At 36.3% G+C, this 10,322-nt stretch overlaps 1 pseudogene; it reads right to left on the bottom strand.

Annotated features, from left to right (window-relative positions):
* Nucleotides 1-4,238: 4,238 nt before the first annotated feature.
* The window catches only part of LOC142538633 (uncharacterized), a 56,308-nt pseudogene continuing 50,224 nt past the window's right edge, over nucleotides 4,239-10,322 (bottom strand).

Raw genomic sequence — 10,322 nt, 5'->3', positions numbered from 1 at the left:
TTTCTTTTGATTTATAATAAATATTAAATAAAAACATTTATGTGGGGATTGGGTGAAATAAGGATTTGCAAACTTTTAATTACCCCTCCACTAAATGGTTCCTAAAATAAGAAAGGACACCCAATAATTGTTTGTAAATAGTGTCTATCACAAACTTAGGCCCACTATATTTTTTAAACAAGAAAAGGGGGCATAACGAAAGATGACCCAATATGAGCCCATGTGTGGATGAGTTAAAAATTCTCAATCCTCCGAGGGATTTTTTTTAAAAAAAAAAAAAAGCATACGGTGGAGTTTTGCAAAATTCTACAAACGAAGGCAGACTCTGCAAAAAGTGAAGTGTCTGCCATCCAGTACAGTGGATGCTGCAAAATCCAATGGACGTTGCATATTTAGCAGTGTCTGTTGCTAAGGGTAGCCATCCGCCGTCTTTGGCAGCAGACTCCGCATTGCGATTTCTTGAATTTGTACGATTCTCGACTTTAACTTTACATGATTACCAACTTTGACTTTCTAAGATTCCCGGCTTTTTAATTCCGAACATTTTTAAAAAGGATTTTTTTAAAAAAATAATTTAAAAATAAGAAATTAATTCAAAAATAATTTTTTTAAAAAAAATTCGCACAAATACTTTAATGCGTGCTTCGTAAGCACGGATTAAAAGTCCACATGAGCATTATCCGTGCTTCGTAAGCACGGATGGTGCACATAGGCGAGCATCCATGCTTACAAAGCACGGATGCTCCAGGCCACGTGGAGATAATCCCTCCACCCGCACCGTATCGCACCTTATCTCTTTTTCTTTGACTCTCCTCTCCTTCTCCCTCCTTCCTTACTCTTTCGCTTTTATTTTTTTTTTTATCTGCGTTTGAAAATTCTCCCTTCCTCACTGGATCTTGAGCTCATTTCTTACCTTATAAGGAAGTTTAGAAGATTGACAACTTATTTCAGAATGATAGACAATCGAGATCCAGAAGATCCTAGTGTCCTCTATTTACAAGCGACACATATGTCATCAACAGTTTCTTCCGTAACCGTTGATTATATTGTCAAAGTGAAGAGGTCAGACAATTTGATTTGAAAGTTATACACTGATAATTACATACACAATCGTGTACTTACATACTTGAATCATATGAGTTTTTATGGTGTTTTAGAATGTGGCTCACAAGTTTTTGATAATCATTTGATTACTGCTCTTGTTGAACGTTGGCGACGCGAGACACACACGTTTCATTTTACATGTGGTGAAGCAACTGTCATGTTACAAGATGTTTCAATCATTTGGGGTCTAACAATTGATGGTGAAGCAGTCACTGGAATAGATGTGTCACATAGAGTTGAGAAATGGCAACACATATGTTTGGATTTGTGTCATAATCAAAACATTTGAAAGGTGGTCATTTATTTATGATTGCACTACACCACCATTGCATGTCTAACCTTGTTAATGATGATAGTGCAGAAGTAGATGTTGTGAAATATACACGTTGTGTAGCGTTAACGATTATTTGAGGGATATTGTTCCCTGACTATCAAGGAGGGTCTGCTAGACTCATATTTTTGCAACTGCTACGGGATATTGATAATATAAAGTTTTATAGTTGGGGTAGTGCAGTTTTAGCATTTCTATACCGTGAGTTGTGTAACGCAACACGTATAGAGAATACTACAATGGCTGGACCTTTATATATCCTACAGGTATAAATAATGTAATGTGATTATTTAACACAATTTTTTTGTTACTTTTGTTTAACTATTTTTATTATTATAAGCAGATATGGGCATGGAGCAGGATTAAATGTGTTAATCCCGACCGAGATGGGTTAACATTAGTTGTACATCCCACTGATCCAGATATTATTCATGTTTCTCCATATGGTGCACTGTAATATTTAAAATTTACTGTGGTAATATCATGTATATCTCTTATATTTTTTTAAATGTAATTGTATTTGTTAAATTGTAGATGGAAAATTGGATTTAGTTACACACATTCGTCCATAAATGCTGTAAGAATTATAAAAGATTCTCTAGATCGTATGAATCAAAATGAGGTATTATTGAATGTTTAGTATTTATTTCTGATTAAATGAATATTAAAGTTTTTTATGATTATATGAATATTAAATTATAACATTTATATTTTTTACAGTTTAATTAGATCGTTTACCAGAAGAATGACTTAGATGTAAAGACGATTATTGATTCATACGACAACAAAATATGGCGATGTGTTTGTCTCCTTATTTGCTTTAACATAGTGGAGATGCATCGTCCTAATCGGGTAATGCGATAATTCAAAAGACGACAATCAATTCCAGGGCCTGCCCTCGACAACGATGATCTGCATAATATCACGAGAACAGGTCATCGAAACACAAATTGAAGAGATTATCATAAAAATTCAATTGAGTTGTGGAATAGTAGGTTGAGATATGTTGCTAAAGGGGTAGGACACGGACGATCGATGCAAACTGACGATGACTACTTTCAATTGTATAATCGAATAACTATACGCACCATATAACCTATAGTTAATGTCATTGGTTTTCAACCATATCCGTACAATACTTTTGCCAGGCAATTTAATGTCCTACAAAATTTCAGTACGCCTTCTCCTTTTTCGCATCAGTCATCATTCGGGTGGGGAAGTGATATGGTTAGGCAACCAAGTGGGTTTGGCACTATTGTTCCGTGAATTGAGTTGAATAATGCAGGACCCTCTACTAGGCAACCTGGTTTTTTCAGTGATTCGGGGATTGATGACCTACATTCGTTTGGTCACCAAGATTATCAGACTCCATCTTGGTCAAACATACAAAGTTTCACAAATCTACTTAATGTTGGTCCTCAGCAGCTTGTTCATTATATGCGACCACAAAGGAATGTTATTTCACCTATCACTTTTCCAGGTTACTCAAATGAGGAAAATCCTGAAGATGTTGGATTGCGTTGGATTGCGTAAAGGGACGAGAAGACGCAATCCACCCGCTTGTGGAACCGAGAGTCATTTGTATCATTGTAATTTTGATGATGATTCTTCTAATTGATTGGAACTATATCATTTCTATTGTTGTACCATTTGCATTGTTGCATTGTATAAATTGTATTATTTCTACACGTTGCTTTAATTGATTGAGATATAGTGCAATATGTTTTCTCAGACAACAAACAATTTATGGCCAATAAATTGTCGTCGAATAAAAACAAAGAAACACAAGTAAACCAAATCGGAATTCAATCATATAAACAACCACGTCAAATCATCATATCCGCAAAACAACATCATGTTTGAAGATGTATAAAGATTTACACATCGTAACACAAGAAATTAAAGAAGTGAAACATGAGATGAAAAATCAGAGGTGGCGCTCAATCCCTAGATTCATCGTTCGTCGTCTTCATGCTCGATCTTCGCACTCTACTTTGCAAGGAATAACTAATCATGCTATGCGTCAAAAGTAATTAAACAAGAAAAGCATAGGATTACGTACCTCACACAGCGAGCATCAGGACTCGCTGTCCTCGCCTGACATCTCAACCTCCTCATCCTCATCCTCATCCTCATCATAATACTCATCATCATCTTCGATGGGTCGGTGTGAAAATGCTGGCGGGGTTGGAAATGGCTCGTCGGAGGCACTAGTCGTAGGGAAGCACTACGCAAGCACATGATTAAAATCATGCACGTAATCCATGTGCTCGCGTGTCATCCGCCACTGTCTCCTCATAATGCTCTCTACGTCATCGAGAGGATGGTGTGCGGTCTGTCCCCTCTCTGCACGTGCATGTCGCGCATGTGGTGCCTGTGGGGCCGGCTGTGGTTGTGCTCCACTCCCTGAAGTCTGGCCCGGACCACTCTCAATCTACCTCCGTCTTTTATCCTCGGGAGCTTCTCAACAAGTAAGATATCGCCTTTTTTTGTGCAAGACTGGCTCACTATCATCCCATGTAACCCCAACTAGGCGGCAGAGCTCCGTGATGGTCGAAGAATGGGGCATGCTAATTGTGGATGTGCTCCATGTAGCCTGCAATATCGATTTAATGATCACCTGGCCTGCATCCACTGTCTTGTCGGTGATGATGCAATAGACCAATGCTGCTTTCGTTTTTGTCACATCAGAAACATGCCCAGATAGCATCAACCGCGAGGCAACAAAATGATACCAGTTATATGCTTCCTTAATCATGGATGTCGCAGGAAATGTGACCAGAGCTCGCTGATTATTGAGCTTCTAAACCTTGTCCGGTTTACAAATTGTGTTCATTATTGTCTCATAGGGATAAGCTTGTCTCATAAATCTCGTGTACTCGTCGGTGTCATAGTCGGGCATCGAGTACAACGAGTTAATAGTCCTATTGTCGAAAGGAACCATCTGCCCTCTGATTTTGATGTGATAGTCCTCATGCCTAACCTTTAAGTTAGCGTAGAATTCCCGCTCAATTGACATTACATCATCTGCCGGTGGCTTCACAAACTCATTCCAATGCAAATACTGAGCCAGAACTAATGTCTCACAACCCGGGACACTCTGATACATCCGTCTTTCCCGCTGCATGTTTTTCTCATGTAATTTTCTATAATTTTCTGAGGCAACTGCATCCCAAGACTGTCGTCTATCAAAATCAGCATCAGACGACTCACCATCTCCAGACTAAACTTGCTTATTTTTCTTCCTCGGAGGCATGTTTCAACTCAAATAATAATCCTTGCTCGCTAGTACTTGTCCCCAATAACAACAAACCAAACAATGACAATTCCAACAATATAGTGCCTACAATATGAACACAAACAATCAAACAGTAGTTCCCCTATTACATACAATGTCTCAATCCAACAATTATCAACAACACCCTCATTGAAGCAATATATAGAACACTTTATATACACAAACTCTAGAACTTTATTAATTCAAAATTGAACATGGAATTCAAGATTCATAACACCAAAAAAGTTTACCTTTTGATAGGACCGAAATTGTAATGCACTTCGTCCGGGATTGACTTGTGGAAGTGGATGGATTTTTGGTGGTGGAGAAGGAGGGAGGCGATGGTTTTTTGTGTAGGGTGAATGAGATTTGTTGAGGTTTTTTTTATATATTCACGCATTAGCGCCGCGGCGCTTGCTTCTCGAGAGACAAGCGCCGCAGCGCTTATTGTGTAGTGCCGCGGCGCTAGCCTTGCGCAAAGCTGGCGCTGCAGCGCTCAAAATGAAGCGCTGCTGCGCTAGCCTTGTGCAAAGCCGGTGCTGCGGCGCTTAAAATGTAGCATCGCGGCGCTAGCCTTGTGCAAAGCTAGTGCTACGGCGCCAACTGCATGGCTCCTCCAGCCGAAATCTTGTACATTTTTTTCAGTAAAACTTTTAAAAAATGCTTCATCTTCACAAAACTTATAAATATTTAGTACAAACATTTTTGTTGCCTCTCAAAAGCACAAATTTTTTTACATTGTTGTACTCGACATTTATTTTTTTGTGTTGCTTATGGCGATTTAGGTACACCTTGCTCGTTGTTGTCTCTATCTAACTATCGGTCTGTCCATCTCATTTGTCAATCGAGTTGTTTTGTCTCTCCCAACTCTTCTTCTTTCACGTCTAATCGGGTTGTGGTGCAATTCAAACGTTGAAGGATCTCAGTATCTCTCATTTGAAAGAGGTTGAAATCTACCCTCGTACGTTGCTAAGTACTCAAATATATTATACCATGGCTGCACAAGTGTCGTGGGATCTAACGAGTGCCACTTAGCGGTGCAAATGGAACATGGGATGCCAAAAATCGTCCATTTACCACACGAACAATCACTCGTTGATAACTTGACCACCTGCATATGTTGGCCATGACTTGGTCTTCCTATTGTAGCAACCGAAGCAGTTTGCTCACGTACATCATATTTGGCAACACGATGCTCACTAGATTTTCTCGCTCATTTCTCATACTTCGGACATGCATAATCTGACCATAGCTGATTTTCCTGGACCATACGACCACCTCTTATCATACGTTCAATGAAATATTGTACGCACCTCAGAAGTGTCAAGTGTACTATCGCAGATATAGGAAGTCTATGAGCACCCTTCAACACACTATTTAAACACATCGACATATTGGTTGTCATCACCTCACGATGCCAACCACCGTCATGAGCCAAACTCCATTTTTCTTTCTCAATTCCGGCCAAAAATATGTGCGCCAAAATGCTTTTTTGCTTTATTGCCTCTATTGTTGCTTCAAACTTACAAATTTGATTTTTTGTGTCTGCCTCCCAGCATAAATCTTTCAAATGCACGTCTTTGAATTTAGCATTAAAATTTGAACACACATGTATCAAACAAAAACAATGCCCACCATAAGGAGATTGAAAATTTGGTAGATCTTCAGTTGCTCGCACAATTCCCTTATGCTTATCAGAAATTAGGCACACACCATTTTCATCACAGACTATATGTCATCCTAGATTCTCCAAGAACCATTTCCAAGAATCTGATGTTTTTTCATCCACAATAGAAAATTCTAGCGGTAGAACCTGATTGTTCGCATCCAGAGTGACAGCGATCAACATTTTTTGCTTGTATTTAGTATACAAATGTGTGCCATTGACACTAATTATTTCTCGACAATGCCGAAACCCATCAATACACGACCTGAATGCCTAGAAAATATAGTTCAGTGTCTTAATCATTTCGGTGTTGGATCTGAGATGCTTCCACTCCACAGCTGTTCCTGGATTATATTTGGACAAAGCACACATATATTTTGGAAGTAATTGACGGAGCTCTCCCATGTATCATAAGCAATTTCCATAGCACGTTACAAACTTCGCCATGCCTTCGTATACGAGATTTGATATCCATATTTATCTTTCATATTTTCAATGATATACTTAATCTCGTACGAAGGGTCACGACGAACAACTCCCAATAGCGTATGTGCCACCATGTCCCTGTTCAAGTTCTGGTGGTCTATACCAACAGAGGTAGATATACATGTGTGAGGCCCGCCATATTTTGTTAATTTCCAATAACCAGTTTTGGCTTCCAAAGAAGCGCGTAGTCCCCATTGACATAAGACAGTAGAAGAATGATTTCTACAACATAATTTCCACAAACTGCTTGTGTTATCCACGACACGATACTGATTAAGTTTTTATTAAAAATAGTATTGATTTATGTAATATGAAGATATTAATGATACCATAATTTAAAACTTGCACACAAATAAAAAAAATTAATATTTTCATGGTTAGCGGGGTGCTATTCTCGTGAGTCAAATATGTTTGACATTCATTAACCTAATTAATATGATTAATTAAAGAAACAATTATTTGTTAAAATAATAAAATACATACATAATACTTGGTTAAATATGAGATGACTGAATCTTTAGAAAAACAAGGAAAAACGAGAAAGTCTCCATTTTTTTCATCAACCATTCTTGCTCTCAAAAGGGTTTTGAACCAATTTTGTTTTCTTGATCTCATACGCAAAATATCTTCTATACTTTCTAGTGCAAGTTAGAAGATAAACAATTAATCCGGTCGTGAACCTGATTCGGATATCAAAGAAAGTTCGTAGGGAATTCAACAAGAGCTATGTTCGCTAATCCCAGAGTAGTTGGAGCCCAGTGAATTAATTCACTAAAGGTAAAAGTGTTAAACATCCTATGTATGTTTATATTTTATTTTAAACCTTACGAGTGTCCAAACAATATTTTGATTGTCAAAATAAAATTTTTAAAATTTTCGCTGCGTTTGGGCACGAGAAAAACCGAGATCCCAACAGATAACCAACACAGTACTTCTAGATATCGGGGTTTTACTGAGCCGAACAAAATATTGTACATGTCACTAAAAGATTAAGCAAAATACATTTCGAATATAGAAGTGGATTGTGAGATCGATATATCACCAACCCGTCCGAAGTCAATACCACGTGTTGGCCGAATACAACACCAGGTTGGGCTAAAAATTTTGGAGCAGGTTGGATTCCAATTGGTGATATGGTTGATGTGGATGCTCATTCTTCATATGATGGCGAAAATATCATGGTACTTTTATGAACGATATTGAACCCGAGATTTTATATGGAGAGTCTTCAGAAGAACATGACAATGACGAAGATGAGATAAATGATGATTTAGAAGAGAATATGTGTGCTTGTCTCGATGAGGGGACGTCATCACGTGAATCACCTCGTAACACGTTACATAGCACTTAGCAACATATGGGAGAACCATGGCACCCTATGTTATCATGCTATTTGTACCACTAAATGAAATTCATTAGACCCGACGATACTTGTGCAATTATGGTATAACATGTCTAAGTACTTAGCAACATATGTGATAAAATTTCAACATGTTGCAGATGAAAAACACTAAGATACATGCACATTTGAATTGTATCACAATTTTGTTAGACGTTAAAGAAAAAATGGTTTATATAAAAGAATTCGTTTGAGGAATGAGATGGATTGACATATAACCAAGTTTAAATTTAAATTGTTTACTAAATTTTTATTAATCACAAATAATTGTTGTATTGATATATTTTATTTCATGGACAACGATTGTCGCATTAGGAGTATCGATGAATGAAAAAAAAAATTCAGCATTATGTTAAACTCGAACCTTGTGTTTACCATTATTCTTCTCGGGTAAGCAGGCTAAAGAGCTACAACATGAATTTATAATTTCCTAGTTAAACTCGAACCTTGTGTTTACCATTTCCTGGTTCATCTTTTTACCTTGTGTTCTAGCCAACCAACTCTTATATTACATTAAATTCTAAAATTTAAATAGATCTTTTATTATCTCAATTTAATTCCAAGTTACAAATAAATATAGATCATGTCATAGTAAGGTAATAATTTAGCACGAATGCTTTAGCCTGTTATTCAGGCTAATCTATGAAATATAAATTTAAAACAGTAAATAAAAATAGAAAATAAAAATAATATAAACTTACAGAGTTGTGTTCAGAACTTGAAACTTTTATTAATATTCTTCAGAAGGGTTGTTTACAAGAAAGGAATAGAGGGGAGCAAACTCGACCGTGTTCCTCTAAAAACACAGAATGAACCTATAAAAAGATGGAAGAGCCGGACATGAAACCCCGGATTCCAACTAAAAATATAAACAATACAATGCTTTATTAAAGCAATTAGTAACATGGTTACAAAATTCAAAAGGTCTATAGTGATTATGATATGCCACCACTTGTTGATGTGATATTCCACCAACTTTGATTTGAATAGTGAGATTTCACTACCAACGATCATAATTAAGGATGCATAATTTAATCACTTTAATATTGTCATTTATAGAATTTTTCAAATTTTCAAAAATATCATTAATTTGAGAGAATTGAGGAATATTATCCTCTGGATCTTGTGCATCTTGCATCTGCATTAGATGGATAAATTGATTTTAACTGGATTCAGATGCCATAGATTTATCAGATTTTGAATCGAAACATCCAATATTCTTATAAAGATCCTTCTTCATTTCTTCGTTATAAACTTCAATCATCTTTTCTTTTGAATATATCTCAGAATATTTCTGAGTCAGAATCTTAAAAGGACTCATAGAGGCTTTCTCCTTCTCTTGTTGATTATTGAATTTTGTCTGGTATAATGAAATTTTTTCCTCCATCTGATGAAGAGTCTCAGAGCCATAAGGCTTTCTAGTTTCTAGATCTTCTCTTAATAATTTATCCCAAAAATTAGTAGAGCTGACTCTCCATAGGCAAGAGATACTTTCATCAGTATAACCAAATTCTGGTTGCCATCTCCAGATCCATGGGATTCTAAATTCCATGAAAAATAGACATAGAGTCTTTCCATCTATCCAATGTTCAGAAAATAATTTTTTAATACTTGGAAAAACATTTAACCAAGTATTCATAGGTTTTATAAAAACTTCTGGCAAATTTTTTGCTGATGGACCAAAAATCTTCCACCATATAAAGAACCAATTTGGGACATGATAATAGAAAACATTTTCACAGATTTTTAGAAACCATGTATGTTTCCTTTTCTCATTTTCATAAAATAGAGTTTTATTAAAACTCTCAACATAATTCCAAAAATTAAATTTAAAACTCATTTTATGAGTATCAGGATAAATTTTTTTTTCAACCAATAGAGATATACCCCATTCTTCAATAGATATTATCTTTTTAATAATGAACTTGGAGAAGTTATAATTTCCTTTTTGCTGGGTATTACTGAAAAAGTGAGTTATATCAACACTTTTTGTAGATAAAACAATATTTTCATAAAATCCTCTTTGTTTGTAGGAACCATATACATATGATGTATTGGT

The sequence above is a fragment of the Primulina tabacum genome, chromosome 3 (assembly GCF_025594145.1).
Source record: "Primulina tabacum isolate GXHZ01 chromosome 3, ASM2559414v2, whole genome shotgun sequence".
NCBI classification, from domain to species: Eukaryota; Viridiplantae; Streptophyta; class Magnoliopsida; order Lamiales; family Gesneriaceae; genus Primulina; species Primulina tabacum.
Note: the sequence above shows the minus strand (reverse complement) of the source record. Positions and strands in the feature narration are given on the sequence as shown.